A 20767-nucleotide genomic window follows, 5' to 3' on the forward strand; every position below is an offset into this window, starting at 1 on the left:
CCTTAGACTCTTCCTCCTTTGTTAAGAGGAATCGAGATAGGTTAGTTATCCTCGACCTTAGGACCATTTGTAGATTAGAATAACATAGATTAGAATGTTAGATCTAGTTCCCTACTGCATTCTTTTTCTTTTTCAACTCTTTAAAACATTAATAAAAGGAAGATGCGAATCACATTAAGAAAGTGATAGAGAAATGAGTGGGATGCATTCCCTAATCTGTTTCTCAATCACTTAGTGGCATAGAAATGAGTGGGATTTATTCTCTAATCTGTTTCTCGGTCACTACTTAATGGGGGAGAAATGAGTGGGATTTATTCCCTAATCTGTTTCTCAAACATTAACTAATGGGAGAGAAATGAGTGGGATTCATTCCCTAATCTGTTTCTCAAACATTACATAATGGGATGGAAGTGAGTGGGATTCATTCCCTAATCTGCTTCTCGATCATTATACATTTTATGTGATTCGAATCGTAGAGTAAATTCCCTAAAAAAATACACAACCAAAAACACTTTAAAACATCTAACAATGGTTCAGACTAAAGCAAAGTAGAGAAAGTGGTGAGTGGCCCGGTATTGGGAACTGTTCACCACTCATCTATCCTAAAAGACACAAATCAATCATTTCTTTCGCCTAAGGGCACCGTTATCTCCGCTCCATTGCATCCTAGGCTGTCCCTTATGCAAGAGCGTGAGCGTTAACTCCGCCCAACTAAAAAACACAAAAACAAACAGAAAATCGTGAGCCGAGCTACGGTAACTCTGATTCCTGAAAAGGATACGTAGGCAGCGGGGTAGGGCCCGTGCGAGTACAATTCTTTCTTTTCCCTACATTTTGCATTCATTTCGCATTTAGACATAGACATAGTGTACACCCTTTAGATAGAAACAGACATAGGTGGATACCATCGAGTACGATGGGCGTGAGGGGTGCTAATACCTTCCCCTCGCGTAACCGACTCCCGTACCTTGATTCTCTGGTCGCGAGACCCTGTTCCTTCCTTTGTTAGGTTTTCCGATATTCCTTTCCCTTATGGGATAAATATATTGGTGGCGACTCTGTTCATTTTTCGCGAGCGTGCGACAGTGCGCCTATTGAATTAGTGTGGCAAGAGATAGTTGCAGGGTGAGTAGGCATTGCTCAACAGAGAAAAAGTATGTGCACTGTGCAAGGATGAACGGTACGCGTAGCGAGCCTACCTTTCTTAAACCTACAATTATAAGGTCCATTTCGAGTCTAAGGAATTCAGTGGATTCAACGAGTACAGAAAGGTAGTAGGTTCACTTTGGTCTCAATAGGAGAATAGGAGTGGGGGATTAAAGGCGGAAGCTCTACTTGAAAGATCGCTGCAGATGGCACTCAAAGTTTCTCTTCTCGGGATTACTTGTACAACTATGACGTTGATGAATAAGCATAGTTAAAAATCTCTTTCTCTTTATTGTGGGAGATAGATGTAGTCATTATATTTTCATGCTTAATTACGATCATTGCATTTTAAATAATTCTACTTAAACATTAATATTGATGACTTCTCATTCTTAATAGTTATTTTGGATTAGCTACCTAAAATATAGTTTCATGGTACGACTTGACATATGAAAGGTGTTCGTCATTACTATATCTAAGTCTCTACCTATCGGGTCTTAATGCTTATTTTGGGTTAGAATATAAAGTAGGAAAACAATCTAGAAGGGGTAAATAGAAAAAAATGCTTTTATTAAATTCCGACTAATTTTCCAAAAATAAAATATAAGTGGTTTTTCAAAATTGCGCACAAAAGATTTTAAAACGAAAATATGAGAATTATACTTTTATTGAAACTTGATCACGTTATCATTTAATCACTTCACAAATACCAAAGATGGTTTAATGATGATACACAAAGGTAATCAATTGATTCAGTTGTATACTTCACGAGTTGTGTTTATATAATGATTCAATTTCAATGAATTCTAAACTCAACAGTTTCTCATAATGAAATCATCACTAAATCTCGATTAGGAACCAATTCTAACAAAACCTAACCTTACGTAATAAATCACTACCAATTGAATAAACAATAAACTACACTAAGATTGAAAATCTAAGCATGCAATGTCCTACAAAAATTAAATGCAAAAGTAAGAGAGGGAGAGAGATAGAGAGAGAGAGAGAGAGAGAGAGACGACATCGGGATTTATAATGCTTCAACGTTCGTCTTTGTTTTGCCTGCTACACTCTTCAATAGTTTCCCATTGAACCTGCTTTGTTCTTTTTTATTTTGACATATATGGCAAGAGTTCATATAATTACTAATCCACAATAATGTTGAGAAAAATTAATCTCATATCTGGATCTTGACTTGCATACAACATAATGTCAAACTCTTCTGCGTAATCTTTATTCGATTCACGCTTCTTGAATCTTCCAGTGTCACTAATATTCTCTAAGCCTTCGTGTGTAGCAATCAATCTTTGATCATATAGATTCCTTTAGTGATGAACTATTTGAATATTTGAGAAGAACTCCACCTTGTTTGTAGCCTTTAACATAATCACTACCAATATAATCTGGAGAGAAGAACCTCCTTCTTTTCTGTGGAATTTGTCAGCACCAATGACAACAACCTCAATATTGCAAGCTACCTGAAAATCTCAACCAAATCTCCAAGATGGGTTAATTTCAAGACGGTGTCTCCCTCAATCAATTACTAATATGTCATTATGAAGCTCTAAAATCAAACTAGAGGCTGAAGATGAAAGAAATTTGTTGGCTTAAATGCACTTTTGACCCCCCCTATTTTCAGTTTTATGAACTTTTGATCCCCTTTACCGAATTCATTATTTTGATCCCCAAACATTCATTATTTTGGCAATTTTGAAGTCCCCCTCCAAAATTACATATGTGGCACATGTAATTTGCTGAGCTGTCTAAAATTACTTATGCCATGTCATTTCATTTATTTAATTTATAATTTTAAATAGAAAACAACTGCTGAATATCCTAAATAACATTAATTCTCTTTTTATAAATCAAAAACAATTCCTAACCTAACCCAGAACTTCATCCCCAAATTGTAACGTAACCCAGAAAAATTTCATCTTCGTTTTCGTGACCTCTCTTCGTCGATGAGCAGTCTTCCATTGTCGCTCTAATCAGTTCTCGTCCATTCGCCCAAGCATCGGAGAAGATGAGCAGCATTCCACCATCATCATCAAAGACGATGCGCAACATTCCACCATCATCAACTTGCAAAGAGGATGTTCGTTTCTGTATGAGGTTTGTTCTCTTAAATCGTTAGGCTTAAATAACATTGTTTACTGTGGTAAAGTATTCTGAATGTTCATCCTTTGTTATTTGTTCAGACCATCTAAAAGCAACTACGTTAAGATAAGGCTTCATCATAGGGGACAGTTAGTAGAGAGTCCATATAAATGGTATGTTAATGGTTTGGTGTCTGAACTAGATTGGGAATGGGATACGGACTACATGTCGTACATGGATTTAGAAGCTTCGATTAAGGATGAGGGATATATAAATATCAAATGTAGGAGATGGGATTTAACTGGAAGAGTAATTTCAACAACATCTACTCCCATATAATTTACCCTACTAATGGTCCACAGTTGTGGCCTTTGGATGAGGAGTCCACTATGAATCCTCCAGCTATGAGAAGGGCCATAGGTCGTCCCAAGAAAATGAGAAACAAGTCTAACGATGAACCAAAGAATCCACATGTCCTACCTAGAAAATTGGCAACTGTTACTTGTCATAAGTGTGGCGCAATGGGGCACAATAAAAGAAGCTGTAAGGGAAAGAGGGATGCTGAAAGAGCCATTCCAATGTAATGAACAAGTATATTTTGGGTTTCTAATGTTATGTTATCTTTTAGGGTTTCTAAGTATATTTTGAACAAGGTGTTCTGTTATGGTATTATTGATTGTCTAATGTTATGATATTCTGTTATGCTTATTAGTAAACTATTCTGTTATAATCATTGGCATTGGCATTGGCATTGGTTATTCTGTTATGCTGATTAGTAAACTATTCTGTTATAATCATTGGCATTGGCATTGGTTATTCTGTTATGTTGATTAGTAAACTATTCTGTTATAATCATTGGCATTGGCATTGGCTATTCTGTTATAATGTGCTTATGATATTCTGTTATGGCATTGGCATTGGTTATTCTGTTATAACTTTATTGATTGTCTAATAAAGTCTTGGCATCTATTATATGGCCTGCAGTATAGGGATAATTTTAGGCCTGCATTATTAAGTCTTGGTCTGCAGTATAGGGATAACATGACACTTTCCAATCTGTCAAAAGTTGCTTATATATGAAACAGAATTAGTTAGACATAAAATTACAGTTATGATTCGACACTTAATGCCTATGTGTCAATTCATGAGCCTTTATGAGTTGGCTCATGACTCCATGAGTCGATACATACTGTGATAAATCACAAACCAGTAGCTTCTCAACTTATATGAGTCGATGCAAACATCGTATGGTCCGAACCATACACTTATGGTTCGATGCATAAAGGCTATGGTCCGATTCATACTGAGTAAAGATGCAAAACAGAATTGCATAACAATTATGGTTCGATCCATGTATCGTATGTATTGGCTCATGTTATTTTGGTTCGATGCATAAAGGCTATGGTCCGATACATGCTGAGTTTGAATTGAAAAATAGAGAAGCAGAAGCTGTATGAGTCGATATAAAACACGTATGGATCGGTTCATGGCTTTTCAGTTATTTAAAATTATAAATTAAATAAATGTAATTACGTGGCATAAGTAATTTTAGCCAACTCAGCAATTCCCACAGCCACATATGCATTTTTGGAGAGGGACTCTAAATTTGCCAAAAAAACTGAATGTTTGGGGATCAAAATAAGGAATTTTGAAAATGGGGGATCAAAAGTTCATTAAAATGAAAATAGGGGGGTCAAAAGTGCATTTAAGCCCAATTTGTTTCAAGGGTTTTGAACTTTTCAAAAGTAAGAGGGTGTACAGAAAAATATAATATTGATAATGAAATTCACACTTGAAAAATTATGGCAAAGTAATTTTATATGTGCTTGAGATTAAACACAAAATGAATGGAAATTTTTTGTTAGATTCGAATCAAGAACAATTCATGATTTGAGTCAAATGAGCAAGTGAGGTGGAATAAGAAAGAAAAGAATTTTGACCCATTTCTCAACTGATTCAAATCAAGTGTAAAGTATGATTTAAATCAGAAGTCTCGTGATTCAAATCAAGTGTAACTTCGGATTCGAATCAATTCAAACAGAGCCAAAAGAAAAAGTGGAAAAACTGTCTGATTCGAAACAGGAGTATAGTTTGATTCGGATCAAATCAAGCAGAGGTGACCCATAAATGCCTTATTTGAATCAAGTGTAAATCCTGATTTGAATCAAAGTATTTGAAAAATCTTGGTTTGCTTCTGTTCAATTTTATTGAGTCAGGATATGTGCTTGATTCGAATCAAACACATAAAATCTCAAATTTACATAATTTTCAAAATACTTTAATTTTTCTTTCCACCGAACTTAAATCAATAACACACATGATTCTAATTCCACTAACTCATGCAATTGACTAAAATCATCATGATTAAGCTCAAATATAACCATTAATTTATGCATGCTAGAACTAATCGATTCAAACTCGATTTAGAGAGGTGCAATCATAGAGAAGACTCAATAAACGATAATAAACGAAACGATAAGACAAGCAACAAAATAATCGTATTAGGGGTGCTCCCCCTGAATGTATTAGAGACATGTAACTACATTCTCCCATTTTTTTATTCTTGGCAAGGTTTTACTTGCAATTAAGACGACTTTGACTCAAAAGTAGAAACGCTTGTGCTACCCTTAAATATTGCACACAAAATCACAACATAAAACACATAAATCAATTCTAGACTCACATTACAACTTATCTCCCTTTGAAAACATCAATAAGATATAGATCAAAATGAGTCTAAACACCAAATAACCAGCCACAAACAAATAATTTCAAATGAACACATGAGCTAAACAACTTAGAAGAACCAGTGGGATTCCTGTGCGTCAGCATAGGTACAGGTTTGGACCGTGTATTTGTCACCAGTTTGTCATGGAATTTCAAACAACTTATAAAATTATCAAAAAATTGAGTTATTGTAGGATCATATCATATCTCACAAAAAAATCTACTTATTATGCGTAACAAAACTCATAATATGCGTGCTAGCTTGCAACTTAAATGTTATAATAATCAATGTAATCCCATACCACAACACAGTTAAATACATGTTATAATCAATAAGAAAATGACAATAAGTATATTGATCATTGTAATACGGTGAACTGACTTTTATATCGAAATGTCGCGGATAGCAAGAGTCGCCACCGACTTTTATTTTATCCAATTTGGAAAGGCTAAAAGAACAGGAAAGACCTTTGAAAGATTTTGAGTTCGGGGGGTAAGTTATACAAAGGGAAGGTGTAAAGCACCCTTTGCATTCATGGTTATCCATGGGCTCTTAATTGCTTAGCTCACTTTTGAATTGTTTGAAATGTTTGAAGTGCGTTTGGAAAAGATTTTCGAAGAAGAACTTTAGCTTGTAAATAAGCGTAGTCTTTTTGAATTTGATTTGAAAAGAGTGGGAAAAGAGTTTTGAATTTAGAGCAAGCAATTAATAGCAACTACCCTAAGTTTTGAAATTTGTTCTTTTAGCTTTTCAGGGTGAAAGGGTCTATCCATACCATGAGAGGGCAGGAAGTCTTTCAATTGGATGTTTGAAGGGTCATCGAGAAATTATCATTCGCCACAAGACTGTCCCTTGCCATAAAGAAGGCAGGTAGTCTAAGGGAATGATATAATAGTCATTTGAGGCATCATGCGAGGATACCTTAGCAATTGGGACAATTATTCTGTATAAGGCAACCTCGAGGGAGTTTCAATAACTTTAAGGCAACCTTTGCTTTAGGTATCCTCGGAATCGAGGGACTTAACTATTTTTAGGCAACAAAAATAAGGCAACAAGGCAGCAATTTAAGGCAACAGTATAAGGCAACAGAAGAGGTTACCCTAAAGGTGAGTGTGTGCACCAATCACGTGATTGTATTCAGATAATATTTATCTTATAGTTAGTTATCTACTTCTGTTAAAGGCTTGCACTCCCTAAGATTACTAACCACGCAGTTAAAATCATACGGAAATTAAAGGCGGAAAGATAAAAATCCTACGCTATTACAATAAACACCTGCGGGAATGGGGGGAATTAAAACATAAAATTAAATTGCAGTCTTCAGCCTTGATCTTCCTCGTCGAACCTTGATTGACTCTGATTATCTGAGATATAAACGGAAAATGATAGCGGTGAATGTAGGGGGAACTCACTAACAGACGAAGCAAACCCTAGTTGAACCTATAAGGCAAAGGTAAAAATAATATTTAAATAAGAAAAGAGTTAAAAAAAACTTAGCTTTCGATTGGTGGGGCGCATAGGCGGAGGATTCCTGATTAACCCTGAAAAGAATTGACATGAAGAAGAGAAACGTTAGTGCATTTAAGATTCGCTAACTAGGGTACAGACCTATTTTATCCCTAAAAGGCAAATAAATAAATGGGGTTGAGCAAACCCTAAAAGGTTAATGAAATCGAAAGTTCGACCAGATAGATAAGCCAAAATAAAATTCAATAATTATAGGGTTAATGGGCAACATCCACCAACAACAGAATTTTTGGGGGGAAACAGTGATTAGTAGTCATGTTGAAAAGGAATGATTAAAATAAAAAACAGAGTTTAAAACAACTGATAAAAAGTGAATAATTTAGGAATTAAAAAAAATCGGAAGTTCGATTAAATAATTTAAATATCCATGAAAATATTTATTTGATTTTAAAAGTAACATGTTTAAAAAATAATTTATCAAATTAACAAAGAATAATAGAAGAAAGAAATAAATGAAAACAAAAGGTTCATGTAATTAAAAAAATAAATAAATAAATTAAGAAAAACTTAGCTGCGATCATATGCTCCACGTTTCTGAAGGTTCATGGTGGTCCCTCGCGCCCAGGTACGTTGGATCCTGTTGGTCTTGATCTTGATGGCTGTGATGTGAGGATGTATGGCGCATCCCCATGGCTTGTGTGCACTGGATCTGTGGATAAAACATGTCAAATAAAAATGTCCCAGGTGAGACTCGAACCCAGGACATTAGGTTTACTCATTCTTCACTTGGCCACTTGCGCTGCCATGGTTAAGTTATTCATAAAAGATGATTCAGATAATATATATTATAAATAACTCAAATGGAAATTCAAAACAAAAGTCAAATGTGGGCCCCAGTCGTTTGAACCATCCAATCGCGTGGGGAGAGAGATGTTGCCAAGGTTAACTGGTGAATGGGACGCTGCCACACGCATGGGGATAGATTTGAATGGTTGACCGGCCACTGCTGTTGTTACATGTGTGCGTCTTCTTCCCTTTTCACCTGGGCCATGCATATTCGTGCACACAGCTACGAAATAGCTGCGAAAACTGGAAATTTATCGCGGCAAAATCGTAGCAAAACCTGCACTTTCGAACAACTCAACAAAAACGATGAATCAGGGAAAACCAAAAGCATAAATCGACTAAAAAAGGTCTCCCGAGCGTGATGGTGATAGTCGTTAGTCCTGAAAACGTTCGAAAACATGAGAACGAAAGCTTGGTGCTTTCATGCCCTAACAATGGCATCTTTGGTTTCAGGTCCTAAAGCTTCATGCCAACCGTCCAAACCTCTTCTAAATAACATCAAGAACTCGAACAAACCATTAGATATGATTAAAACATGTCAAAACATAATATATGAAAATTAAAACTTATACTATGATGATGAACATGATGCATAAGTTCCATGCGTGTTAGGCCTTATCTAATAATGCATTCTTACTATATGATACCTCTAGAAGAGAAAAGAACGATTAGTTTGCTTTGAAACTTGCTTCGATGGAGAATGTGATTGTTGCAACTTCCTTTGAATTTCTTTTTTTTCAAACCCTAGCCTCCTTCCTCCTTTTTTCGTCCCCTCCTTCCTTGAATAATATGAGTATATATAGAGAATGATTTTAGAGTTACAGGTTTGGAGATAATCAAATAAAAATCATGTGCTTTGATGGTGAGAAATTTGATTGAAATTTGATTGAAAATTTTCTATTTTTGTGTCAATCTCTTGCCAATCATATCTCCACGAATTTCCAATCATTTACCATGATTTGGAGGTTCAATATTTGACACAAAAATAATCTCATCCCAATCTTTGATTATTTCTAATATTTTATTCAATTTAAATTGAATTTAAATGATTAAATTCAAGATAAAAGTAAATAAAAATAATAAAAATAATAGAAGGGGCCTATGGGTCGTGGATAAGTTTAGGATTAAGTTTAAGAACCAAGACTTAGGCCCATGGGCTTAAAAGATCAAAATTATTCACTTTGCACTTCATGCATTTTCTCAATTTTGCCCAACTTTAACCCTATGTATCTCTCTCAATTTTCATTCTATGGAGGAGTTCTAGGACTTTTTAGAATCCTTGAGGAGTCCTTTAACCAATGTTTTTGGTCCCATGTCAAAATAATTTTCCATGCTCCTTGTATGCTCTTTTGAAGAAGATGACTTTTGGTTGACTTTTAAAAGGACCTATAATATATTGATCCATATCTCTTGAATGGTGCATTTTTAGACTTGGAATGTGAGAGACAAAGTTGTAGAGAATTCAATTTCCTTCAAAATGAGATTTGGATGGAAAATTTCTGAGAAAGTATGAGAAAGATATGGCTGGTCAAAGTTCCGTTGACTTTCACCTAAAAACCCTAATTTAGCAACTTAGGTTTTTGATGATTTTGGAGATTTTCTTGATGAATCATGATCAAATAATGATCAAATGATGAATGATACTTAAAAGTTAAGATGTTGACCAAAAATCAGGAACTTTGACTGTGTTTTGACCGTAGTTTGACTTTTAGGTCAACTAGTCGATTATTGATCGTTTGAGCAGTTGAGTGGTCAATCCTTTGAATCATAGCTTGCAACTTGGAATGAGGATCCTTTGAGGCATATGAGAGACCATTGAGTCCATTGGAGGTATCAGAACCTGATTTTTCTTTGAAAAGATCAAAACCCTAGTTTGAGGGTTGTTGTTTAGGAGAGTGTACAGTCAGTCAAATCTTGAGCTTCTTCTATTCAAATGAGCTTGAGTATAAAAATGTGGTGGGCAAATTTTGGGGTATGACAGCTGCCCCTGTTCAATCTTCTTATTCCTGAGGATGTAGATTGGCTTGCGTGCCTGTCGGAATCTGAAGGTAGAAGAGGATTGAACACTAGAATACCAAGAAATTTGCCCTTGCCGATGGTGAAGGGACTTTTTGGAGACGGGATTGAAGATGCCGTCCAAGTGTTGGGAAAGATATATGAGACGGGCTTAAAGATGCCATCTGATAGATGCCATATGGATGTTTGGGAGTGTGAAGTGAATTGATTGTAGTGACTCTATTGTCATGACTCCATTGTCGTATTGTCTTGATTCGATTGTTATGATCATTTCTGAACTGAATACCGGGATTTAAATATGTGACTATATTGTCGTGATTCCATTGACTTATTTGTCGTGATTCCATTATCGTGACTTAGTTGTCGTGATTCCATTATCGTGATTCAATTATCGTGACTCAATTGTCGTGATTCCATTATCTTGACTCAGTTGTCGTGATTCCGTTATCGTGACTCAGTTGTCGTGATTCCATTATTGTGACTCAGTTGTCGTGATTCCATTATCGTGACTCGGTTGTCGTGATTCCATTATCATGATTCCATTATCGTGACTCAATTGTCGTGATTCTATTATCTTGACTCAGTTGTCGTGATTCCGTTATCGTGACTCAGTTGTCGTGATTCCATTATCGTGACTCAGTTGTCGTGATTCCATTATCGTGACTCGGTTGTCGTGATTCCATTATCGTGACTCAGTTGTCGTGATTCCATTATCATGACTCAGTTGTCTTGATTCCGTTATCGTGACTCAGTTGTCGTGATTCCATTATCGTGACTCAGTTGTCGTGGTCTTTTCTGAATTGCGTGTCGTGATTAAGTCTGTTTCTTTCTTTGATTGTGTCAGCACCATTCATGGTGGCCGAATTAGGTCTTGGAGAGATGATCGTGTCAGTACCGTTCGTAGTAACTGAATTAGATCATAGATATTTGTTTATCTGCTTGTACTTGTATCCTGCAAAAGGTAAAGTTAGTCTTTATGCAATGTCATGATGCATGTATTATGCAACGAATCTCTCAAAATAACTAAGAAACTTGCGTGTTATGTATGAATTTATTATGAGGTAATGTATGAATATGTTTATGACATATGATATGTGAATATGATTTATGTTGTCTTGATTGAGAAGATAGATCTTTTCGTTGTTGATCTTATCTTGGAGACGCTTGGTTGGGGATTTATAATTTCTGCTTGGGGATGATCAGCAGCTTGATGTACCCTGATTGGGGACAAAAAGTATTAGTGACCCATGTTGGAGAAGAGAAAGGTGTCGGGGAACCGTCGATGTCGAAGATGTGAACTCTGTTGAGGAGCTATGTCTTTTTTTGGATGAGAACATTTGAAGATATCTTCTTGAGGATTGCTCTGTGGAGATATGATTTTGTGAAATCGAAATTGCGGGAAGGCTTGGATGCCTTGAATATTGCTCCCAATATTATAATAACTACCATTCCTGGATTTGATTAGGACACGTCACTGGGTATTGATCAAGATGTCGAACTGGACTTGTATAGATTTGCTCCTGTTAGTAGGAGCTTTGGAAAGATTCGCCTCGTGAGGACTTTATGAGATGTGCACTATGGGTGACATGCCCCTAGTAATCATAGGCCCAGGACAATGTCCCATGTTGATTGGGAAGTAGCTTCAGATTTACTTGGATGCATGCCCCTGATTGTTTTGGCATCTTTGAGATATTCTCGGAATCTTGACTTGATTGCCCCAAATTGATTGATAAATAGTTTGAAACCCACTTGGGATGTATGCCTTTGACTGTTTGGCACTTGAGAGATTCTTCGAATCTTGACTTGATTGCCCCAGATTGATTGGGCAAAGTGTGCCATGCCCCTTGTGTACGTAGGAGACATTGTTTCTCGGAGTAATCTTGTCTGTCGGGATTGTTAGAACAAGAATTGTTCTTATCAATTATCTTAGTTTTGATGATAACAATAATATGAATTTTGCTTAAGATAATATGGTACTCTAATCCAATGCAATTTCCCTTTCAGGAAATATATATAAAGAGTACGCATAATTCAGCGCTCAGAAGATGTGTCTCAAATGGTTCAGCATGCAACATCAGAACATGGTCTGGCAAGACATCAGAAGATGGTCGAAGCAGAATCAGAACATGGGTCTATGGAAGCATCAGAAGAACATGAGATCAGAAGCACTGAAGATCAGAAGATGGTATCACGCTCAGAAGCACTTCAAGGTCAGAAGATCAGAAGATGCTGTGCACCAAGCTGTTTGACTCTGATGATATTCAAACGTCATATTCACAAACATCAGATCAGAAGGAAGTACACGTGGCAGACTACGCTGACTGACAAAAGGAACGTTAAAGCTACTAAAGGCTACGTCAGTAGACACAGCGTGAACAAGGCTCGAGGTAGTTGACAAAAGCGTATAACATTAAATGCAAAGCTGTACGGAACACGCAAAGCATTAAATGCATTCAACGGTCATCTTCTCAACGCCTATAAATATGAAGTTCTGATGAGAAGCAAGGTTAACGATTTCGCACCAATTCAATTCAAATTAACTTGCTGAAACGCTGTTCAAATCAAAACTCAGAATCTTCATCTTCATCAAAGCTCACTACATTGCTGTTGTAATATCTTAGTGAGATTAAGCTTAAATTGTAAGAGAAATATCACAGTTGTGATTATCGCTTTTAAGAAGCATTTGTAAACTCTTGAATAGATTACATTAAGTTGTAAGGAACTAGAGTGATCAGTTGATCAGTATACTCTAGGAAGTCTTAGCAGTTAGCTGAGCAGGAAGTCTTGGCAGTTGGCTGAGCAGAAAGTCTTAGGAGTGAACTAAGCCTAGAGTGATCGTGTTGATCAGTAGACTCTAGAAAAGTCTTAGGAGTGAACTAAGCAGTTGTTCCTGGAGTGATCAGGTTGTGATCAGAAGACTCTGGAAGACTTAGTTGCGGCTAAGTGGAAAACCATTGTAATCCGTGCGATTAGTGGATTAAATCCTCAGTTGAGGTAAATCATCTCTGCGGGGGTGGACTGGAGTAGCTTCGTTAACAGCGAACCAGGATAAAAATAATTGTGCATTTTATTTTTATCGCTCAAGTTTTTAAGTCACACTTATTCAATCCCCCCCTTTCTAAGTGTTTTTCTATCCTTCAATTGGCATCAGAGCGCCGGTTCTAAGGTGCAAGCACTTAACCGTGTTTAGAAAAGATTCAGGAAGAGAAAAACGCTTCATTTAAAAGATGGTTGATGAAAGTGAAAGGACTATACCTACACCTGCATCTACATCTGGCTCTGCTGAGCAATACAACGGTAACAATGGTTATACTAGACCGCCGGTATTTGATGGTGAAAACTTTGAATACTGGAAAGATAAACTGGAAAGTTACTTTCTGGGTCTAGATGGTGATCTATGGGATCTTCTGATGGATGGTTACAAACATCCAGTAAATGCCAGAGGCGTGAAGCTGTCAAGGCAAGAAATGAATGATGACCAAAAGAAGCTTTTCAGGAATCATCATAAATGTAGAACTGTTTTGCTGAATGCTATCTCTCATGCTGAGTATGAGAAGATATCTAACAGGGAAACGGCCTATGACATATATGAGTCCTTGAAAATGACTCATGAAGGAAATGCTCAAGTCAAGGAGACAAAAGCTCTTGCCTTAATCCAGAAGTATGAAGCCTTCAAGATGGAGGATGATGAAGACATTGAAAAGATGTTTTCGAGATTTCAAACTCTGACTGCTGGATTGAGAGTTCTTGACAAAGGATACACCAAGGCTGATCATGTGAAGAAGATCATCAGAAGCTTACCCAGAAGATGGGGTCCGATGGTGACTGCATTCAAGATTGCGAAGAATCTGAATGAAGTTTCTCTGGAAGAGCTTATCAGTGCCTTGAGAAGCCATGAGATTGAGCTGGACGCAAATGAGCCTCAAAAGAAAGGTAAGTCTATTGCATTAAAATCAAATATCAAGAAATGCACTAACGCTTTTCAGGCCAGAGAAGAAGATCCTGAAGAATCAGAATCTGAAGAAGAAGATGAACTGTCCATGATTTCCAGAAGGCTAAATCAACTCTGGAAGACCAAGCAAAGGAAGTTCAGAGGCTTCAGAAGTTCAAGGAAATTTGAACGTGGAGAATCTTCTGATGAAAGAAGATTTGACAAGAAGAAGGTCATGTGCTATGAATGCAATGAGCCTGGACACTACAAGAATGAATGTCCAAATCTTCAGAAGGAAAGTCCCAAGAAAAAGTTTCATAAGAAGAAAGGTCTTATGGCAACCTGGGATGAGTCAGAAGATGATTCAGAAGATGAGCAGGCCAACTGTGCGCTGATGGCGACAGAAGATGACGGATCAGAATCTACATCAGAATCAGATTCTGAAGAGGTATTTTCTGAACTTACTAAAGATGAGTTAGTTTCCGGTTTAACTGAACTTCTGGAACTCAAGTCTCAGATCAGTCTCAAATACAAAAAGCTGAAAAAGCAATTTGAATTTGAAACAAAGAAGCTTGAGCTGGAGAATTCTGAATTAAAGGAAAAACTTTTAAAATTATCCAATAATGTTGGATCTCCTTCTGATTCAGAAAAATCCACTCCCAGTCTGAACCATATTCTGAAAGAATATGATTTAAGTTTCAGAAAGTTCTTATCTAGAAGTATTGGCAGAAGTCAGCTAGCTTCTATGATATATGCTGTGTCTGGAAACAAAAGAGTTGGCATTGGTTATGAGGGTGAAACCCCATACAAACTTGAACCTGTTGATGAAATGAAAATTACATACAAGCCATTGTATGATCAGTTCAAGTATGGCCACTCACATGATATTAGGCACACTTCACATGCACAAAGTTTTCACATTACACACACTAAGAAGCATGTGACACAACCTAGGAAATATCATGAAACTCACATTAAGAATTATCATGCTGTTCCTTCTATTGCTTACAATGTTAAACCCAAGTTCAATCAGAACTTGAGAAAATCTAACAAGAAAGGACCCAAAAAGATGTGGGTACCTAAGGATAAGATTATTCCTATTGCAGATATCCTTGGCTGCAAGAAGGACAAAGCACAACATGTCATGGTACCTGGACTCTGGATGCTCGCGACACATGACAGGAAGAAGGTCTATGTTCCAAGACCTGGTGCTTAAGTCTGGAGGAGAAGTCAAGTTCGGAGGAGATCAGAAGGGCAAGATAATTGGCTCTGGAACTATAAAATCTGGTAACTCTCCTTCCATCTCTAATGTACTTCTTGTAGAAGGATTAACACATAACCTTTTATCTATCAGTCAATTAAGTGACAATGGTTATGATATAATCTTTAATCAAGAGTCTTGCAAGGCTGTAAATCAGAAGGATGGCTCAATCCTATTTACAGGCAAGAGGAAGAACAACATTTATAAGACAGATCTGCAAGATCTTATGAGTCAGAAGGTGACTTGTCTTATGTCTGTTTCTGAAGAGCAGTGGGTCTGGCACAGGAGATTAGGTCATGCTAGTTTGAGAAAGATCTCTCAAATTAACAAACTGAATCTTGTCAGAGGACTCCCTAATCTGAAATTCCAATCAGATGCTCTTTGTGAAGCATGTCAGAAGGGCAAGTTCTCCAAACCTGCATTCAAGTCTAAGAATGTTGTTTCTACCTCAAGGCCATTAGAACTCTTGCACATTGATCTGTTTGGACCAGTCAAAACAGCATCTGTCAGAGGAAAGAAATATGGATTAGTCATCGTAGATGATTATAGCCGCTGGACATGGGTAAAATTCTTAAAACACAAGGATGAGACTCATTCAGTGTTCCTTGATTTCTGCATTCAGATTCAATCTGAAAAAGAGTGTAAAATCATAAAGGTCAGAAGTGATCATGGTGGTGAATTTGAGAACAAATCCTTTGAAGAATTCTTCAAAGAAAATGGTATTGCCCATGATTTCTCTTGTCCTAGAACTCCACAGCAAAATGGGGTTGTAGAACGAAAGAATAGGACTCTTCAAGAAATGGCCAGAACCATGATCAATGAAACCAATATGGCTAAGCATTTCTGGGCAGAAGCAATAAACACTGCATGTTATATTCAGAATAGAATCTCTATCAGACCTATTCTAAATAAGACTCCCTATGAATTGTGGAAGAATAGAAAGCCCAACATTTCATATTTCCATCCTTTTGGATGTGTATGCTTTATTCTGAACACTAAAGATCATCTTGGTAAGTTTGATTCCAAAGCTCAAAAGTGTTTCCTTCTTGGATATTCTGAACGCTCAAAAGGCTACAGGGTATACAATACTGAAACATTGGTTGTAGAAGAATCAATCAATATCAGGTTTGATGATAAGCTTGGTTCTGAAAAACCAAAGCAAGTTGATAATTTTGCAGGTTGTGATATTGACATATCAGAAGTTGTTGAGCCAAGAAGCAACGCATCAGAAGCAGAGCTCCTCAGAAGCAAAGAATCTGAAGATCAAGTAACAGCTTCTCTGGAGGATCTAAGTATTTCTGAAGAACCATCTGTCAGAAGATCATCCAGACTCATCTCTGGTCATTCAGAAGATGTCATTCTTGGAAAGAAGGATGACCCAATCAGAACAAGAGCATTCCTTAGGAACAATGCAGACTGTCAATTAGGTCTTGTATCTTTGATCGAGCCAACTTCTGTTGATCATGCTCTAGAAGATCCAGACTGGATAATTGCTATGCAAGAAGAACTAAATCAGTTTACAAGGAATGATGTTTGGGATCTTGTTCCTAGACCAGATGGATTCAACATAATTGGTACAAAATGGGTCTTCAGAAACAAGCTTAGCGAGAAAGGTGAAGTGGTAAGGAACAAAGCCAGACTGGTGGCTCAGGGTTATAGTCAGCAAGAAGGGATTGACTACACAGAAACCTTTGCACCAGTGGCCAGGTTAGAGTCTATTCGTCTATTAATTTCTTTTGCCACTCAACATAACATCACTCTCTATCAGATGGATGTTAAGAGTGCCTTCTTAAATGGTTATATAGATGAAGAAGTTTATGTCCATCAACCTCCTGGTTTTGAAGACTCTATGTCTCCTAATCATGTTTTTAAACTTAAGAAATCATTGTATGGATTGAAACAGGCTCCCAGAGCTTGGTATGAACGCTTAAGTTCTTTCCTTCTAGATAATGGTTTCACTAGAGGAAAAGTGGACACTACTCTCTTTTGTAAAACCTTTGAAAAGGATATTTTAATTTGTCAAATATATGTAGATGATATTATTTTTGGAACATCTAATGCTACACTTGGAAAGGAGTTTGCTAAGTCTATGCAGGCTGAGTTTGAAATGAGCATGATGGGAGAACTCAAGTATTTCCTTGGAATACAAATAAATCAAACATCAGAAGGAACGTATGTTCACCAAACCAAGTATGTGAAGGAACTTCTGAAGAAGTTCAATCTTCTAGACTGCAAAGAAGCCAAAACTCCTATGCATCCAACATGCATCCTAGGTAAGGATGAGGTAAGTAAGAAGGTAGATCAGAAGCTATACAGAGGTATGATTGGATCTCCTCTATATCTGACTGCTTCTAGACCTGACATTCTGTTCAGTGTTTGTTTGTGTGCTAGATTCCAATCGGATCCTAGAGAATCTCATTTAACTGCTGTTAAAAGGATTCTAAGGTATCTGAAAGGTACTACTAATGTTGGTTTAGTTTACAGAAAATCTAAAGAATACAACTTAGTAGGATTCTGCGATGCTGATTATGCTGGAGACAGAATTGAAAGAAAAAGTACTTCAGGAAGTTGCCAATTTCTTGGAAGTCACTTAATCTCCTGGTACAGCAAGAAGCAAGCAACCATTGCTCTATCAACCACAGAAGCAGAATATGTCGCAGCTGCTGGTTGTAGTACACAGATGCTCTGGATGAAAAGTCAGTTAGAAGATTATCAGATATTTGAGAGTAACATTCCTATATTCTGTGATAATACTTCTGCTATATGTTTATCTAAGAATCCTATTCTTCATTCAAAAGCTAAACATATTGAGATAAAACATCATTTCATAAGGGACTATGTTCAGAAGGGTGTTATATCTTTAAACTTTGTTGATACAGACCATCAATGGGCTGATATCTTTACAAAACCCCTGGCTGAAGATAGGTTTAAGTTCATTCTGAAAAACATCAGTATGGATTTATGCCCAGAATGAGAAGATGAGAATTTCTCATGTATGAGTATCTTCTGAAATGAATGTGGAATATTTTTTTTATCAGAAGTTCTGATTGAATTCGTTTAGAAATTATGATTCGGTTATTACTAACGTTTCATTGTCTAAGTTGATTCAGAACCTCTTTTAAAGCAAAACAGCTGTTACGCTTTATCTCGGGAAGGTAAACCTGTCGTTACCATTCATGGATAAGCGCGCGTGCAGTTGAAGGGACGCCGACCATAGGTAACTGTGCTAGTCACCTCATTCGTCTTTATTATCTCTCCTCACGTCACGTAACATTAAATGCTTTTCATCATTCGTTTCATTTTATTTTCCTTTAAATACTCTTCAAAATAGTTTTCGGTTTCCTATCTCCTTGTTTCCCTCTTAAAGATTGTCTCTCCCTCTCTTCCTTATCAAACCCTACCTGTTCATTTCTTTTACAAACTCATCATGAATTCTTCTTCAAAACCAGCAAATAATGAGAATGATAGAAACAACAAACGAAAAGCTGTTGAAACATCACCTTCCAAACCCAAAAAGATTAAAATCACCTATGATCCTCTCAAGGTGAATCCTTTCGAAGCAATGCTGTCTGGAAATTATTCTAGACGTGTGTTTCATCCTCCTGGTGAAAGCCCTCCATCATCTCCATCTTCTTCCTCATCTCTCGACCTTCAAGACTCAGCTTCCTCTGATTTTTCCTCTCCCTTAATCTCTTCTGAAGACATCTCTTCATCTTCACCCGCTGAGGATGTTGTCTCTGGAAAAGGTGGTGGAAGATCTGCTGCAGGACCAAGTCTCCCTGATCCCTCGCCTGAAAGCCCTAGAAGCAGTCAATGAGGCGTTTCACTCCTTCATGGCATGCTGGCACAGACGTGGTCTTAGCTAGGGTCCTAGGATTTGGTCTCAGTAGTTTTATTTTTCTTTGTTGCACATCTTTTGTAATCCTTTCTTGATTTATCAATGAAAAAGTTTCTTTGTGTTTTACATTCCAGTAAATGTTTTCTTTTGTCGTTTTATACATCTGAATCTTTTTATATTCTTTTTGATGTTATGACAAAAAGGGGGAGAAAGATAAATGATAAATGATTTGATTAAATCTATCAGTTGCTGGGTAAAGGCTCCCACACATTCACTAACAAGAACTGCAAGTTCTATATGGTTTAAGTGTTTTGCAGGTACAAAGAAGTGAAGTGAATCTTCAAAGCAAACACTAGAAGCAAAACCATTGAAACTGAAGCAAGCTGAGTGCTGTCAAGCTTCAGAGATCAGAAGCAAGAAAGAAGAATGGATCAGAAGCACTGATAATAGAATTTGAACATTCATGTTCTGACAAAATTCTATTTGCCCTGATACACATAATGTTATGGCTCTGATACATTATTTGCTCTGATACATGTTTTTAGCCTAAAATGCTCTGATACATTTTGCTCTGATACATATCATGTATTTGAATATACATTTTATGTTCTATTTCGTTCATGCTGACTTTTGTCGTTTAGTTTTTGTTCTGTAACATTTCAGGATGTAGAGATGCTCAGATGATGCTCTGGTACATTCAACAATGTTCTGATACAAATCTAGCATGAAGTGATGTTAGTAGACATTCAAAGTTCTGAAGCTATCCGAGGGAAGCAGAAATCAGAAGATGTGAATGTTCTAAAAGATCCAGAAATTCAAGTTCTGAAGCTGTCCTAAATGGAAGCAGAAGTCAGAAGCTGTGAATGTTCTGAAGATCAAAGAAATTCAAGTTCTGAAGCTGTCCTGAATGGAAGCAGAAGTCAGAAGCTGTGAATGTTCTGAAGATCAAAGAATTTCAAGTTCTGAAGCTGTCCAATGGAAGCAGAAGTCAGAAGCTATGGATTCTCTGAAGACAGAAGCACATATGATCGTCTCTACCGAAATAATCAGGGAAGTCTTTTATTAAAGTTCTTCGAGTATTTATTTCAGGGGGAGATTATTTATCTCAGGGGGAGATTGTTAATCTCAGGGGGAGACATATTCATATGCTTATGCTATAGCTGTGTAATTTGTCTTTTGCCGTCTACTCTTTCTGATCGCAAATTCATATCATTTATATATGTTTTTGTCATCATCAAAAAGAGGGAGATTGTTAGAACAAGAATTGTTCTTATCAATTATCTTAGTTTTGATGATAACAATAATATGAATTTTGCTTAAGATAATATGGTACTCTAATCCAATGCAATTTCCCTTTCAGGAAATATATATAAAGAGTACGCATAATTCAGCGCTCAGAAGATGTGTCTCAAATGGTTCAGCATGCAACATCAGAAC

This window comes from Vicia villosa, linkage group LG5 (assembly GCF_029867415.1).
Source record: "Vicia villosa cultivar HV-30 ecotype Madison, WI linkage group LG5, Vvil1.0, whole genome shotgun sequence".
Classification (NCBI taxonomy): domain Eukaryota; kingdom Viridiplantae; phylum Streptophyta; class Magnoliopsida; order Fabales; family Fabaceae; genus Vicia; species Vicia villosa.